Below are 14,217 nucleotides of genomic sequence, written 5' to 3' on the forward strand. Positions count from 1 at the left end.
GCACATGAAGTAGGGTGACCAACTGGCATTGGTGCAAATTCAGGACGGTGAGTGTAAAAATTCAGGACAAAGGGTCAAAATTCAGGACACAAATTCAGGACAGGAGGTCAAAATTCAGGACAAAACGTCAGGACAATAGGTAAGTTTTACAGACACATCAGAGGAGGTGGCGCAATAGTATATAAGTAAGCCCAGCCATATCCAAACATATTCAACCATTTGCAAACCTATCCATCATGTATCCTTCCATCTATCATTAGACTCATCCATCCCTTCATCCATCCTTTCATCTATCCATTATCCATCCATCTTTTCACCCTATCCATCCGTATACTCATCCATCCACTCTTCTACCCATCCATCCATTCACTCATCCATCCAGCCATTTACCCTTTCACCCATCCAGCCATCCTTTCACTTACTCATCCAGCCATCCTTTCACTTACTCATCCATCCATCCAGTCACTCATCCTTCCACCCATCCACCCTTTCAGTCATCCATCCATCCTCCCTTTCTCTCTCCATCGACCCTTTCACTTAGCCATCCTTCCTTCCATCCATCCACCCACCCACCCATCCATCTACTCATCCACTCATGGATCCATCCATTGACCCTATCACTCATCCATCCTTTCTCTCATCCATTTATCCTTTCACTCCTTCAATCATCTATTTATCCTTTTGTCCACCTACCCTCCCTTTCACTCACTCATCCATCCTTACATCCACCCTTTCACTCATCCGCCCATCCATTCACCCTTGCACTTATCAATTCATCAATCCATCCATTATTTCACTCATCCATCCACCCACTCACTCATCATCATCCACCTTTTCACTCATCCATCCTTTCACTCATCCATCCACCCCTTTACCCACCCAGCTACCCTTCCACCCATACATCCAGCTATTTACCTTTTCTATCATCAATCCTCCCATTGACTCATCAATCCATCCATCCTCTCTCCTTATCCATCTATTCAATCTTTCATTCGTCCATTCATCCTTTCACCAATTCATCCAACCATCCACCCATCCCTTCACTTACTCACTCACCCACCTTTTCATATTAATTTTGAGCTGAGCCTTTTTGAGAAGAGGCCCATCAAGAACTTCACCCTCGCTGCAGGAGCCATTCCAGGACTGGGACAGAAGCCACCCAGGGCGGGGACGGGATCCACCACGGGGGGGGCAGGAGCCATCCCGGGGTGGGGGGGGAGGCAGGAGCCATCACAGGAGGGGGACAGGAGCCATCACAGGCGGGGGGGCAGGAGCCACCACATGGGGGGACAGGAGCCATCACTGGGAGGGGGCAGGAGCCATCACAGGCGGGGGAACAGAATCCACCAGTGTGGGCACAGGGGTGGGCATGCAGTACTCTAGTATCATCTTGGTCTCTTCTAGGGTGGGGTAGGGCTCCTCACCCCCTCCTGGACAAGAAGACAGGCTCTCTTTCCAAAATGTTAGTTTTGCCACCCCCCACTGTGATGTACAGTACTTAAAGGAGATACTCCAAGAGAACTGATTTAACTGATTCTCCTCCATACTTTGTTTAATCAGTGTGGGTGCGATTGTGCCATTTCTTTATTTTATTCCAATTATAGACTGCATGTTTGAAGAACCGAGGTTTGCTTACAATTTAGTGACAGTAATTAAGCTCTGTGAAGAGAACCACGTGCTGCCTCGGGGGTAATCAGGGGTTCTAGGATGTTTGGGGCCCTGGGCAGAAAGGGAATGTGTGAGGCCCCTCTAAATTGCAGAGACATGACGCATTAAGGTCTGTTTGCGTCTGAATAGATGCCCCTGCTCCTGTAGCTGCAGCCCCCCCATCTCAGTCACCTTCAAGCACCTCTTAACAGCTCATCAAGGGCTGAAGGTGTGAGGGTTGCCATCCCACTGTGCCTCTCCAATGCTGCTGGTATCTGAGCTTTGGTACTGCATCGGAGTCCGGAGTCTGTTACACCCGTCCTCAGCAGCATCGGAGTCTGTTACACCGACCTCAACAGCATCGGAGTCTGTTACACCAACCTCACCAGCATCGGAGTCTGTTACACCCGTCCTCAGCTGAATCGGAGTCTGTTACACCGACCTCACCAGCATCGGAGTCTGTTACACCCGACCTCAACAGCACCGGAGTCTGTTACACCCGACCTCAGCTGCATCGGAGTCTGTTACACCCGACCTCAACAGCATTGGAGTCTGTTACACCCGACCTCAGCAGCACCTGAGTCTGTTACACCCGACCACAGCAGCATCGGAGTCTGTTACACCCGACCTCAGCAGCACCGGAGTCTCCCGACCTCAGCAGCATCGGAGTCTGTTACACCGGACCCCAGCAACATTGGAGTCTGTTACACCCCACCTCAGCAGAGTCTGTTACACTGACCTCAACAGCATCGGAGTCTGTTACACCCGACCTCAACAGCATCGGAGTCTGTTACACCCGACCTCAGCAGCATCGGAGTCTGTTACACCGACCTCAACAGCATCGGAGTCTGTTACACCCGACCTCAGCTGCATCGAGTCTGTTACACCCGACCTCAGCTGCATCGGAGTCTGTTACACCGGACCTCAGCAGCATCGGAGTCTGTTACACCCCACCTCAGCAGCATCGGAGTCTGTTACACCCCACCTCAGCAGCTTTGGAGTCTGTTACACCGACCTCAACAGCATCGGAGTCTGTTACACCCGACCTCAACAGCATCGGAGTCTGTTACACCCGACCTCAGCTGCATCGGAGTCTGTTACACCCGACCTTAGCTGCATCGGAGTCTGTTACACCGGACCTCAGCAGCATCGGAGTCTGTTACACCCGACCTCAGCAGCATCGGAGTCTGTTACACCGACCTCAGCTGCATCGTAGTCTGTTACACCGACCTCAGCTGCATCGGAGTCTGTTACACCGGACCTTAGCAGCATCGGAGTCTGTTACACCCGACCTCAGCAGCATCGGAGTCTGTTACACCCGACCTCAGCTGCATCGGAGTCTGTTACACCCGACCTCAGCTGCCTCGAGTCTGTTACACCCGACCTCAGCAGCATCGGAGTCTGTTACACCCCACCTCAGCTTCATCGGAGTCTGTTACACCGACCTCAGCAGCATCGGAGTCTGTTACACCGACCTCAGCAGCATCGGAGTCTGTTACACCGACCTCAGCAGCATCGGAGCCTGTTACACCCCACCTCAGCTGCATCAGAGTCTGTTACACCGACCTTCAGCAGCATCGGAGCCTGTTACACCGACCTCAGCAGCATCGGAGTCTGTTACACCCAACCTCAGCAGCATCGGAGTCTGTTACACCGACCTCAGCAGCATCGGAGTCTGTTACACCCCACCTCAGCTGCATTGGAGTCTGTTACACCGACCTCAGCAGCATCGGAGTCTGTTACACCGACCTCAGCAGCATCGGAGTCTGTTACACCCGACCTCAGCTGCATCGGAGTCTGTTACACCGACCTCAGCAGCATCGGAGTCTGTTACACCAACCTCAGCAGCATCGGAGTCTGTTACACCCCACCTCAGCTGCATTGGAGTCTGTTATACCGACCTCAGCAGCAGCGGAGTCTGTTACACCGACCTCAGCAGCATCGGAGTCTGTTACACCCAACCTCAGCTGCATCGGAGTCTGTTACACTGACCTCAGCAGCATCGGAGTCTGTTACACCGACATCAGCAGCATCGGAGTCTGTTACACCGACCTCAGCAGCATCGGAGTCTGTTACACCCGACCTCAGCAGCATCGGAGTCTGTTACACCGACCTCAGCAGCATCGGAGTCTGTTACACCCAACCTCAGCAGCATCGGAGTCTGTTACACCGACCTCAGCAGCATCGGAGTCTGTTACACCCCACCTCAGCTGCATTGGAGTCTGTTACACCGACCTCAGCAGCATCGGAGTCTGTTACACCCGACCTCAGCAGCATCGGAGTCTGGTACACCGACCTCAGCAGCATCGGAGTCTGTTACACTGACCTCAGCAGCATCGGAGTCTGTTACACCCCACCTCAGCTGCATTGGAGTCTGTTACACCGACCTCAGCAGCATCGGAGTCTGTTACACCCGACCTCAGCTGCATCGGAGTCTGGTACACCGACCTCAGCAGCATCGGAGTCTGTTACACCCCACCTCAGCTGCATTGGAGTCTGTTACACCGACCTCAGCAGCATCAGAGTCTGTTACACCCGACCTCAGCTGCATCGGAGTCTGGTACACCGACCTCAGCAGCATCGGAGTCTGTTACACCGACCTCAGCAGCATCGGAGTCTGTTACACCCCACCTCAGCTGCATTGGAGTCTGTTACACCGACCTCAGCAGCATCGGAGTCTGTTACACCCCACCTCAGCTGCATCGGAGTCTGGTACACCGACCTCAGCAGCATCGGAGTCTGTTACACCCCACCTCAGCTGCATTGGAGTCTGTTATACCGACCTCAGCAGCATCGGAGTCTGTTACACCGACCTCAGCAGCATCGGAGTCTGTTACACCCAACCTCAGCTGCATCGGAGTCTGTTACACCAACCTCAGCAGCATCGGAGTCTGTTACACCGACCTCAGCAGCATCGGAGTCAAGAAGGAAGCTGTGCCGGCTGTAGGGTGGTGCGACCGGTGCCCGGTTAAAATTACAGACAGGGAATCCTTCACGGACAACGGACAGACGGACGAAATTACGGACTGTCCGTGAAATTTACGGACGGTTGGTCACCCTAACATGAATGTTGGACCCGGCCTCGTGGCGTGGTCCTTAACCCCCTGGATTGTGCCCGTTCCCCACCCCGGCCTTCACGGGCCACCCGTCTGAACTTGAAGTACTGGGTATTTTAGACCCAGCGGTGCAGGGGCACACACCCTATGACTTCGGGGTTTCACCCTGTTCCGGACCTACAGAAACACAGAGTCTTCTGGGTGAAGTCAAAGAATCGTTTATTTGGCTGCAGACCAATGACAGGTATCCTAGAAGTACAACAGCGTGTATGTTCTCAGGAGACTGCTGAAAATCATAGGAACGGACTTCTCCTTAAGTACAAAATATCATGCTCCAGGCATACATTCCTTGGTTTACGATATGGTCATATAAAGGCATACATTACAAACGAAAAAGCAGAGTCATGATGACCATCCCACATTCCAGTTCGGCCAGCCCACAATGATTTACACAGGAAGGTTCAGATCCCATGTTTGAAGGAAATAGACCCCCCAATAAATATGAGCATCTCCTGTTTTGGGAAACAAGTCATAAAGCAAGAACAAGCAGGTGTGGAAGAGATTAGCCGGGGGATTGTGTAGAATGAAAGGGTTTTATGACGGGTCAAGCCCTGATACGAATCACAGGTGGAAGGAGGAAGGGGAGCTCGTGAGACCGGTTTGACCCGGGGCAGCAGAGCCAGCTGCCCAGGTCACAGAGAAGTCAGAGGGAAAGCCCGTGTACTGTGAGGCCCGTATTAACTCCATCATAGCCTATGTGAGGGCAATGACAAGATGGCCACTGTTTCCAAAATGGAACCCGCGTAGTTGAGCAGAATACGTGTACACAGTGCATTCGTAGCTAGAACGGCACATAAAGCACTCGTACGTGCCGCATTTACCATTTGCGGTTCGCTAATACCAAAATAGACAGAGGTAGGGCCCTGTCCCCTACGCGGTTCCGAATACCAAAGTACGACAAACTGCCCCAAGGCCCTTCACCCGGAGCTGCACGTGGTCGCATACTCCTCGTGGCCCCGCCATCTTGTTGGCATCCACGTCACACCCTGCACCAGCCAGCGCGACCCCGCTCAACCCGGCCTCGACCCCAGCGAAGCCCCGACATCGAGGCACCACAAACTGGCCAGGGGGTGCCGCAGGAACCATTCATCGCCCCCGGCGGAGGACAGTATCGATGGGACCCCCAACTGTCCTCCCCTCTCGAGGTGTGATCGCCCTGCAACTCCCATGGGCCTGGCGCCTCTCCTGCTGGGCGTCTGGCCACCTCCACCCGGCCACTCCACCCCTCGGGCGCATAGGTCCGGACATCAAAGGGCTCCAGACCTATATCTGGGGCGACCCCACTGTCGTAAATTGGCTGCGATTAAATTAGCGTTAGCAGAATCCATCTGGTATTTACAGGCTATCCTGTACATTTTGTGGAATCCATTTTGTATTTCTGGCAGCCATTTTGTCTTCCCTTGTGCTCTGTTTAAAGGACTGGCTATACTTAGACTCTGCTACCCTGCACATGCGCAGGAATATCTAACTGTCCATGCATCTGTTTTTAGTCTGTAACTATCAGGTTGTTTCTACCAGAGTCAGCAACTGCTAGCTCCTCCTATACTATTTACGGTGCATTTCTGTATGACCATCTATGTATGTAACTCTTCTCATGTATGCTTGCATCGTCCTTTTCCTGAGCCCCTGTGTGGGTATAAAAGACCCATGGTTCTTCTACTCTGGGTGCTACCTTCATTCAGCACCACAGGGTGCTGGGTGAATGTGGTTCCACCTCCTGAGGTTTAATAAACTATGTATTTTCTATTTCAGATTCTGTGCCAACTTCTTTCTAATAGTCTGAGGACTCTGTGCAGAGAAGGGCGAACCCCTTGCACGGGTAGGCCTAGCTGAGGCCTATTTTCTACAATTGGCGCCTCAACGTGGGGCTCATCGGTGACTCGGATGCCCAAAGGATTGGTCGCGACGAAGGATTGGAATCTCGCTCTGGACGTGATCACTGCCCGATAAGACCAGAGTCTTGGCATCCACGGCGACTTTTCCTTTCTTTCTGATCTGACCATCCAGGTGGCACCGGTCCTCGACTGAGATCTCTTCTGTTGATTCACCGTGCAGTGACCATTTGGTCGATTTTAGAACTTGGCAGGATGAATCTGGACACCAAGTGATTGGTAAGTGTCCTTCTGCGGCGCTTGCTGTTGGTTTTGATGCCTGTGATTGGTAAGGTAGTTTAGTAACGCTTACTGTGGCTTTGAGTATGGTATATTTTGTGTTGGCCAACTTGGTTTGTTTTGACATATGTGACTTGCAATTCACATAGGCAGGTAATGAGGAGAATTTTCTCTAACTGAATTGATTTGAACGGCACATCGTACTAAAGGTACCTTAAGTGCTACTTTGATTATAATATTGCATATTCTGCACTATTTTTTGGCATATCTGTCTTTAGCACACTTCAAAAGATGTGTTGCCTTTGGAATGGTACCAAAATGAAACTTGATGAAGCACAACTGACCCCCCCTCGGAGGGGACGCCTAATAGGGATATGTATATTAAGTATGGTCTTTCTTCTATAATGTACAGCGCATTATGGAATAAAAATACTTGTAAGTGGTGACTAGTACCCCGAGGAACTAAATATGTACATAAAAGGATCCTGGTCTGTGCACTTAGTAACATTCATAAGTGATGAGATGCAGAGCGTTTTTTTTTTGGTGTTCTGCCAGCCAAATCTGGTGAATATGACTTGCAACTAGTATTTACAAATGGTTTGGTTTAAGTACAGTCTGTGGGCTGTCTTTTGTTTCTGTCTTAAGTGTTGATCTGTGGGTTAAATGTGTGTTTACATGTTATGGTGTGGTAAATTGTGTTTTGGATGTTGCTAGCACTGGAAAAAGCGTGTGATTGAATGACTGTGAATATGTGAAAGAATTCTGAGAAGTGAAATTGTTAAGGAGTAAATTTAATTTGGTCTCATCACCATCAATAAGTCGCAAAAGGAAATTGAGAGGGGTGTAGCAAGAGAAAGAGCAACCCCTGTGATTTGATGACACCCTTAATGTACAAAAGTATTAATGAAGAGTAATTAGGGACCCGTTAAAAGTTTAGCTTGGAAAAATTGTGGGTATTTCGAATTTGCAAATTGTTCCTATGCAGCTTTGTGTTCTTGGTGGTTCAGTGAGCCAATGTGCTGGGTCCACAGGGTTGTAGGTTCTAATTTAAGCTGAACCTGCTAATCTGAGAATTGAACCTAAATTTATGACCCTTGAAAAGAAATTGTATATTAAAATAAATGTTTCCATAGGGCAAATTATTGCAGTTTAGATAACATTAGGAAGGCTTTTTGTCTTTGACAGCTTCAGGGCTGTGCAAGGCAGATTTTGACCTTGCAGCTTGTAAGGTGGGGGCTAAAAATAGAGGAGTGAACCAGGAGGTGAAATCACTGCTTAGAAAGCTTCACTGACATGAAAATGTGTAATGCTTGCAGCAGGACAGCCTTGGAGAAAGGTGGGGGCTAGGAGCACTCGCTGTGGCCCGGTTCTGCGCTGAGGTTTAGCTTCTCTGATGAGACAGGGCAGCTGAGGAACGAAACCCAAGGAGCCTTCCTCTGCCCTATTTTGTGCAAAGACCAGTTAGACTTTCCATAGAAAACTGTTTTTATTTTTTTTTAAAACTGTTGCATTAATCCTACACAAAAAGTAAAATGATGCTCTTGCTTGAAATTTTAAGGGCTATATGCCTATATAAAAACGATTTTCCAATTGAGAATTAATTTTCTCAGTGGAAATTGTGGCGCAAAATTAACATGGATTATCGGATAAGAGTTTTACCTTTAGAAAGTTAAAATTAAGATGACCTGTGTAAAGAGAAAAACGAAATTGTGTGTTTTACAATAGACTAAATTCAGATACAAAATGTCACAGCATTTATCTTTTGTATAGGGTATTCAAAGGCATTCACATTATACAGCACGACAGATTTGTGTTGGCTTGAAGGGTTGACTTGCAAGGCGTGTGAATTTCGACACCTTTACGTGTTAAACAGCTGTGTCAACAAGACCATTTCTATTTCGGACTCCGGCTACAGAGAATAGTTGAAGTCAAAAACACGGAGTAAAATTCTGCATTTCAGACTGCTGTTTCCAAAGTTAGAAATGTAGTTTCATTATTTTTGCAGATTGACAGTAGGGATTTCTTTTCTTAATGCCTTTTTTTAAAATAAGGATAAGAGTGGTTTTTGATGTTCAATAATAATGGCTGTCCTTCATTTAAAAGTGGCGCAGACTTAAGATGTTTCAAGATAAGCTTCTGTGCTTAGGGCTAAGAATTAATGTGTTTCAATATAATAGGCAAGGGATGCAGCTCGCTTTTCATATGTAGACTCATCAAAATGATTAGATTTATTAACAAAAAAAATATATTTTGATTATATAAAAAAAAAAAATGTTATTTCAAATAGGTGCAAAAACAAATTCGTTTTTTACTATTTATAATGCCTAATAATGATACTGTGACCTCCTAGCATCCAAATTTCATTTAAGCCGTGCTATACAGCAATAGGGGGTCAATTACATGTGAAAATGTCACTTTACCCAGGCGTACAAAACTCTTTTTTATAAGGGTATACATTATACATTTTTGATGCCACATCTCTGGGATATGTAGAGGACATTCTGGGGATGACTATTATGCAAAAACATTGTAGGATGTTAATTTTTAAGTGCTCTGAAAATCAAAGTCGAAATTGGGTAAAAATTCACTATTTAAATGAGTTTTCTCCAGTCAGATCAGTTTTTAAACTGCCTTACGCCCCAGTAAATGCACATATGTAAGCATAGACCATCTATACTGCTAGACAACCGCTTGGCACACTGCTTATACATATCAATGTACAAAAATTGGCAGAAGTTATTAAGCTTACCTCTGAAATTGCTGGTAGGCACACAGAGTGGGTTTTGCTGCTCTGTCTTCGGTCTTTAGGGTCACTTTGACTTGGAAGCACCGCATGAAAACCTTGCATGCATGCTGGGACAGCTGCAATAGGTTATAGGTCAAAGTCCTACATTTAGAAGCCTGTAGGGCTCAGCACAACGTTGCTTTGACATTTCGACATTTGAAAGACGAAATGGCAGGGGAAGAAAGAGGTTTTTGCTTACCTTTTTCTTTTTTGGTAAAAGCAAGTTTTTGTGTGCACTCAATGCACATAGTATATGTGACCTCTCTTTAAAGGACAATGGCTCTGCCATATATATATAGTATAAATGTTTTTAGGGTTGAATTCAGGAAGCAATGGGATTCAGTTTGACTTCATGCGGTCTCATGTTGCACTAGTACATTTGCTAAAGGAATATGTTCTTTGGCTAGCTGAAATGTGCTATTTCGCTCCTCAGAGTTTGTTTATGCTCAGTTGCTACAAATTGGGGTTGATAGTGTTGACAGAATGAAACCTGGTACAGGTTTCTTACCGTCAAAACTGGGGAGTGGAGGCTAGCTCCTCTACAAATTAAGGGTAGGCAAATTTATGTGTTCTCTCTCTTTTTCTTACTTTTTTTTGAGCCTGTCTAAACTGTCTGTGAAATAACCATGAGACATTAAATTGGCTATTCAGTAATACTGTTTTAAACATTATTAGCATTAATAAAACGAATAAATATATTTTGCTATGTTACTACCCATCCTCTCTGATGGAATTATGAGAGGATGAGTAGTCTAGGTTGCTGTTTCCTTATTTGATCTTTAAGGGGAACTAGCTGTGGGTAGTTTTTGTTTGAAAATTCTCAGGTGACAACACCACTATTGTTTGTTATTCTCATGCTACATACAGTTTTGCAAGGGCATTGCTAGTTTTATTAGCTAGTCTGTGTAAATAAACTGACAGTCCTTACTAGAACTAATGTTGCATAGTTTGGATTGTGAAAATGTAGAATGCAGGGAAGAGGTCTATGTGATCCTTAGCAAACATTTTTGAGGAAAATATTGTTTTACAGGAGTCTGTTAGTCACAAGATGTTCCGCTGGAGAACATGTACCCATTATGTTGAAGTTTTTAGTTCTGTATGTAATAGGAATCCCTGTTAAATTAGCAGTGTTAGATTTTCCTGTTGCTCCTATAACATGAGAGCATGGTCCTGAGTATACAATATAGGTGCTTTAATTAAGAAAAATCATTTTAGAAGTGTCTGCAGTCCTGTACAAATAATGCAATGTTTAGGAGTAAAACGTGTATAACATTTCCTTTTTCTTGAGGGTCTTTAGAAATGAACACAGACTTCCTTGACTGCTTGGCATTGGGTGACGTATTACTCTTGTTAGTTCACTAAAGAGTTTTTATACTTGCTAATAGGTCCAGACTGTTGTTTTATTTACTCTCACATATATGAAAGTGGTTCCAGGGTGCCTTGTTAATATATGGGGCGTCCCTGGACTAGGAAGTATTCTGAGACTATCCTCTCTGTTGATAGATTATTTTTGTGCCTTGTCTAAAGACCTTTTGTTCTGTCCACCAATAGATATTTGCTGCTTTACAACCATTGCCAGAGGGGCGCGTACATCAGATCCAGCTTGAGGAGTCAGCACCAGTCCAGCTTGAAGTCAAAGTGAAGGTAACCTGCACAGGCACTGCTGGCAACCAGGACCTCAGTGAAGGTAGAAGGCCGGAAGCATTGTGATGAGCGTACCCCTGCTACTATCTTGGGCGAAAGACGGGGTCACAAATCAGAAAGGAGAAATCGTGGATCAAGCTTTTGATGCCCAGCTGAGAGTCACAGACCGACCAGGAAGGGAAGAAGGTTTTTGCTTGAGGTAACCCCCTTTGAAACAAGGGTTGCTTCAGAGATCCTAGCATCAGGCCTCTGAATCCTGGTCCCAAAGTGGCTGTAAAGGAGATACCTGGGCACACTGAATGCAATCCATGGCCCCAACGAAAGAGCAGTGTGCCAGCAGAGCAATACAGGAGTTAGGGAAGGACTTGGGTTCAGGGTACAGGTGCTGTGTCTCTGGTGCCTGTTAGATTGAAATGAAGAAAACTGGTGCACTGCCTGAGACACTGGACAGGATCGCTGAGCGCATTTGCCCTGGTGGGTGATTGCCCTATCCTGAAAGAAGAAACTTTTCCCTTGAAACTAGGCCATGATTCCTGAGTTGCGAGTTGTGCAGCTCCACCGTGGGAACAACAAGAGCCTGCCTGTGAGGCTCAAACGGACACAGGGAGAAGACTCCCCTCTGGTTGGTTGAACAGCGGCTTTAATTTCCCAAGGACTTCTTTTTCTTTTTGTTGAAAATGTACCCCATTGATCGTCCCATTTTTGAGGAGGAGCAACCCTTTGCAGCTCTTCGTCCTAATTCTCATGGTCCTCCTGGTCCCCTGGATCCAGGATCATTTTTGTAAATAATATGTCTGACTGCTTTAATGTTTGTATTGGGTATAATGATAGATACTCTAGCCCTCATAAAGGAAACACTGGAAAAGTCTAGCGAAAATGTTTTTATTAGATATGTACTGTTGGATACTTTGATATTGAAATTGATGGTAACTGAAATGCATGGGAACCTTGAAAATGTTTTTACTGGATGGTTCTAGGATTTGCTAAGGACTAGAAAGCTAATAATTCTGTTTCTGATAATAGTAATTACTCTCTCCTGCTATCTGTATGACCCAATTCTCTGTTCCCTTTGTACTTCTGTTTATACCTCATACATACCCGCTTAACAATATTTAGAATGAGAAATGCCCACCTAGCAATGAATTAGGAAATTTATGAAAAGAAAAAAAAAAATGTTATTAAAAATTAATATGCATATTTTTCATTTTTCCTACTGGATTATGGGAGATGTCTTCAGCTAACGCTAAAAGGGTCGTCTGTCGTAAATTGGCTGCGATTAAATTAGCGTTAGCAGAATCCATCTGGTATTTACAGGCTATCCTGTACATTTTGTGGAATCCATTTTGTATTTCTGGCAGCCATTTTGTCTTCCCTTGTGCTCTGTTTAAAGGACTGGCTATACTTAGACTCTGCTACCCTGCACATGCGCAGGAATATCTAACTGTCCATGCATCTGTTTTTAGTCTGTAACTATCAGGTTGTTTCTACCAGAGTCAGCAACTGCTAGCTCCTCCTATACTATTTACGGTGCATTTCTGTATGACCATCTATGTATGTAACTCTTCTCATGTATGCTTGCATCGTCCTTTTCCTGAGCCCCTGTGTGGGTATAAAAGACCCATGGTTCTTCTACTCTGGGTGCTACCTTCATTCAGCACCACAGGGTGCTGGGTGAATGTGGTTCCACCTCCTGAGGTTTAATAAACTATGTATTTTCTATTTCAGATTCTGTGCCAACTTCTTTCTAATAGTCTGAGGACTCTGTGCAGAGAAGGGCGAACCCCTTGCACGGGTAGGCCTAGCTGAGGCCTATTTTCTACACCACCACAGCTCGACAGTTGTATCCCGGAGTCGAGAGCCCTGCTGACCGAATCGCGGCTGACCCGACGGAGAAGAACTCTTGCCAGAACCATCACGAGCCCTGCTGACTGCGTCGCGGCTCCCTCTTGTGAACCCTTTCTGAACCACCTGGAACATCGGAGCCCTGCGGACGCTGTCGCGGCCCAACCTCGCTGAAACCTTCCTCGGAGCCCTGCTGACGACGTCGCGGCTCGAGCTGAGCAGAAACCATCTTGAGAGCCCTGCTGATTGAATCGCGGCTCTCCACGAACTGTACGCCAGAGCCCTGCTGACGCCGTCGCGGCTCGACCTCTCCGAGATCGGAGGTCCTCCAGCTTGAGGATAAGAACTGGGCTCCAGGTACCCTCGTACCACATTCCTGCCAAAGACTGTCCCGCTACCCCTACCCTTCCAAAGAGACATTGAGACTTTTGGTGGATCCCTCGATCCCTTCGTGTAAATATTGAACTCGTAACCTTTTATTGATGATAAAGAATTGCTTGTCTTGAGACAACCTCCTTGAGTCCGGTGTGGTGGTGTTACTGTGCTAGTACGTAATAGGAGAAGGATCTCTCAGGAGACTTCTCGGCAGTGCTCGGCTACTTCGTGCAGTGAGAGGGCCCCCCTTGGTGGTCTCACCGACTCCTCGGGGTCCGCCTTCCAACATTTGGTGGCCAGCGACGGGATCCGAGCCGAACGCAGTACGTACCAGCCAGTACCCACTAGCTACCCATCCAAACGAATAACATCATGAGCAGCCAGGAAAACAACGCGACAATGGAGTTCCAGCCCGAACGGCTGGAAGAATATACGCACAAAGAATTAAAACAGTTCTGCAGAGACAAAGGCATTGCAACCACCAGCCTCGGTACCAAGGAAGAGATGCAGAAAGCTCTGAGGGCATGGTTGGAGGCCGGGGCAGGCCCCTCCCAGGAAGAAGGGCCCTTGCCCCTGACGGAGACCACAGCAACCGCACTGACCCCGGCAACCGGAGGAAGAAAGAGCCTAGAAACCGGCCTCTCCGAAGAAGAAATACGAGAGCGGGAAAAGGTCCGGAGCCACGAACTAGAGCTCG

The 14,217-nt window shown here is 47.1% G+C and overlaps 1 protein-coding gene and 1 long non-coding RNA gene across 3 annotated transcripts in view; one reads left to right on the forward strand and one right to left on the reverse strand.

The window, feature by feature from the left end:
* The window catches only part of LOC146863604 (uncharacterized), a 426,298-nt gene that overhangs the window by 220,339 nt on the left and 191,742 nt on the right, over nt 1-14,217 (reverse strand). Inside the window, exon 1 of one of the 2 annotated variants that reach the window (XM_085627626.1) lies at nt 9,624-9,664. The exons of the other annotated variant lie outside the window; for it this stretch is intronic. The gene's annotated coding sequence lies outside the window, so the exon portion shown is untranslated. Of the gene's footprint in view, nt 1-9,623; nt 9,665-14,217 lie in introns of those variants that run through there. 2 annotated transcript variants of the gene reach the window in all.
* On the forward strand, nt 6,055-13,022 carry LOC146863605 (uncharacterized). Its single transcript, XR_014969049.1, has 2 exons — nt 6,055-8,103; nt 8,211-13,022. It is a non-coding gene; the product is annotated as an uncharacterized LOC146863605 (long non-coding RNA).

The sequence above is a fragment of the Triturus cristatus genome, chromosome 2_1 (assembly GCF_964204655.1).
Source record: "Triturus cristatus chromosome 2_1, aTriCri1.1, whole genome shotgun sequence".
NCBI classification, from domain to species: domain Eukaryota; kingdom Metazoa; phylum Chordata; class Amphibia; order Caudata; family Salamandridae; genus Triturus; species Triturus cristatus.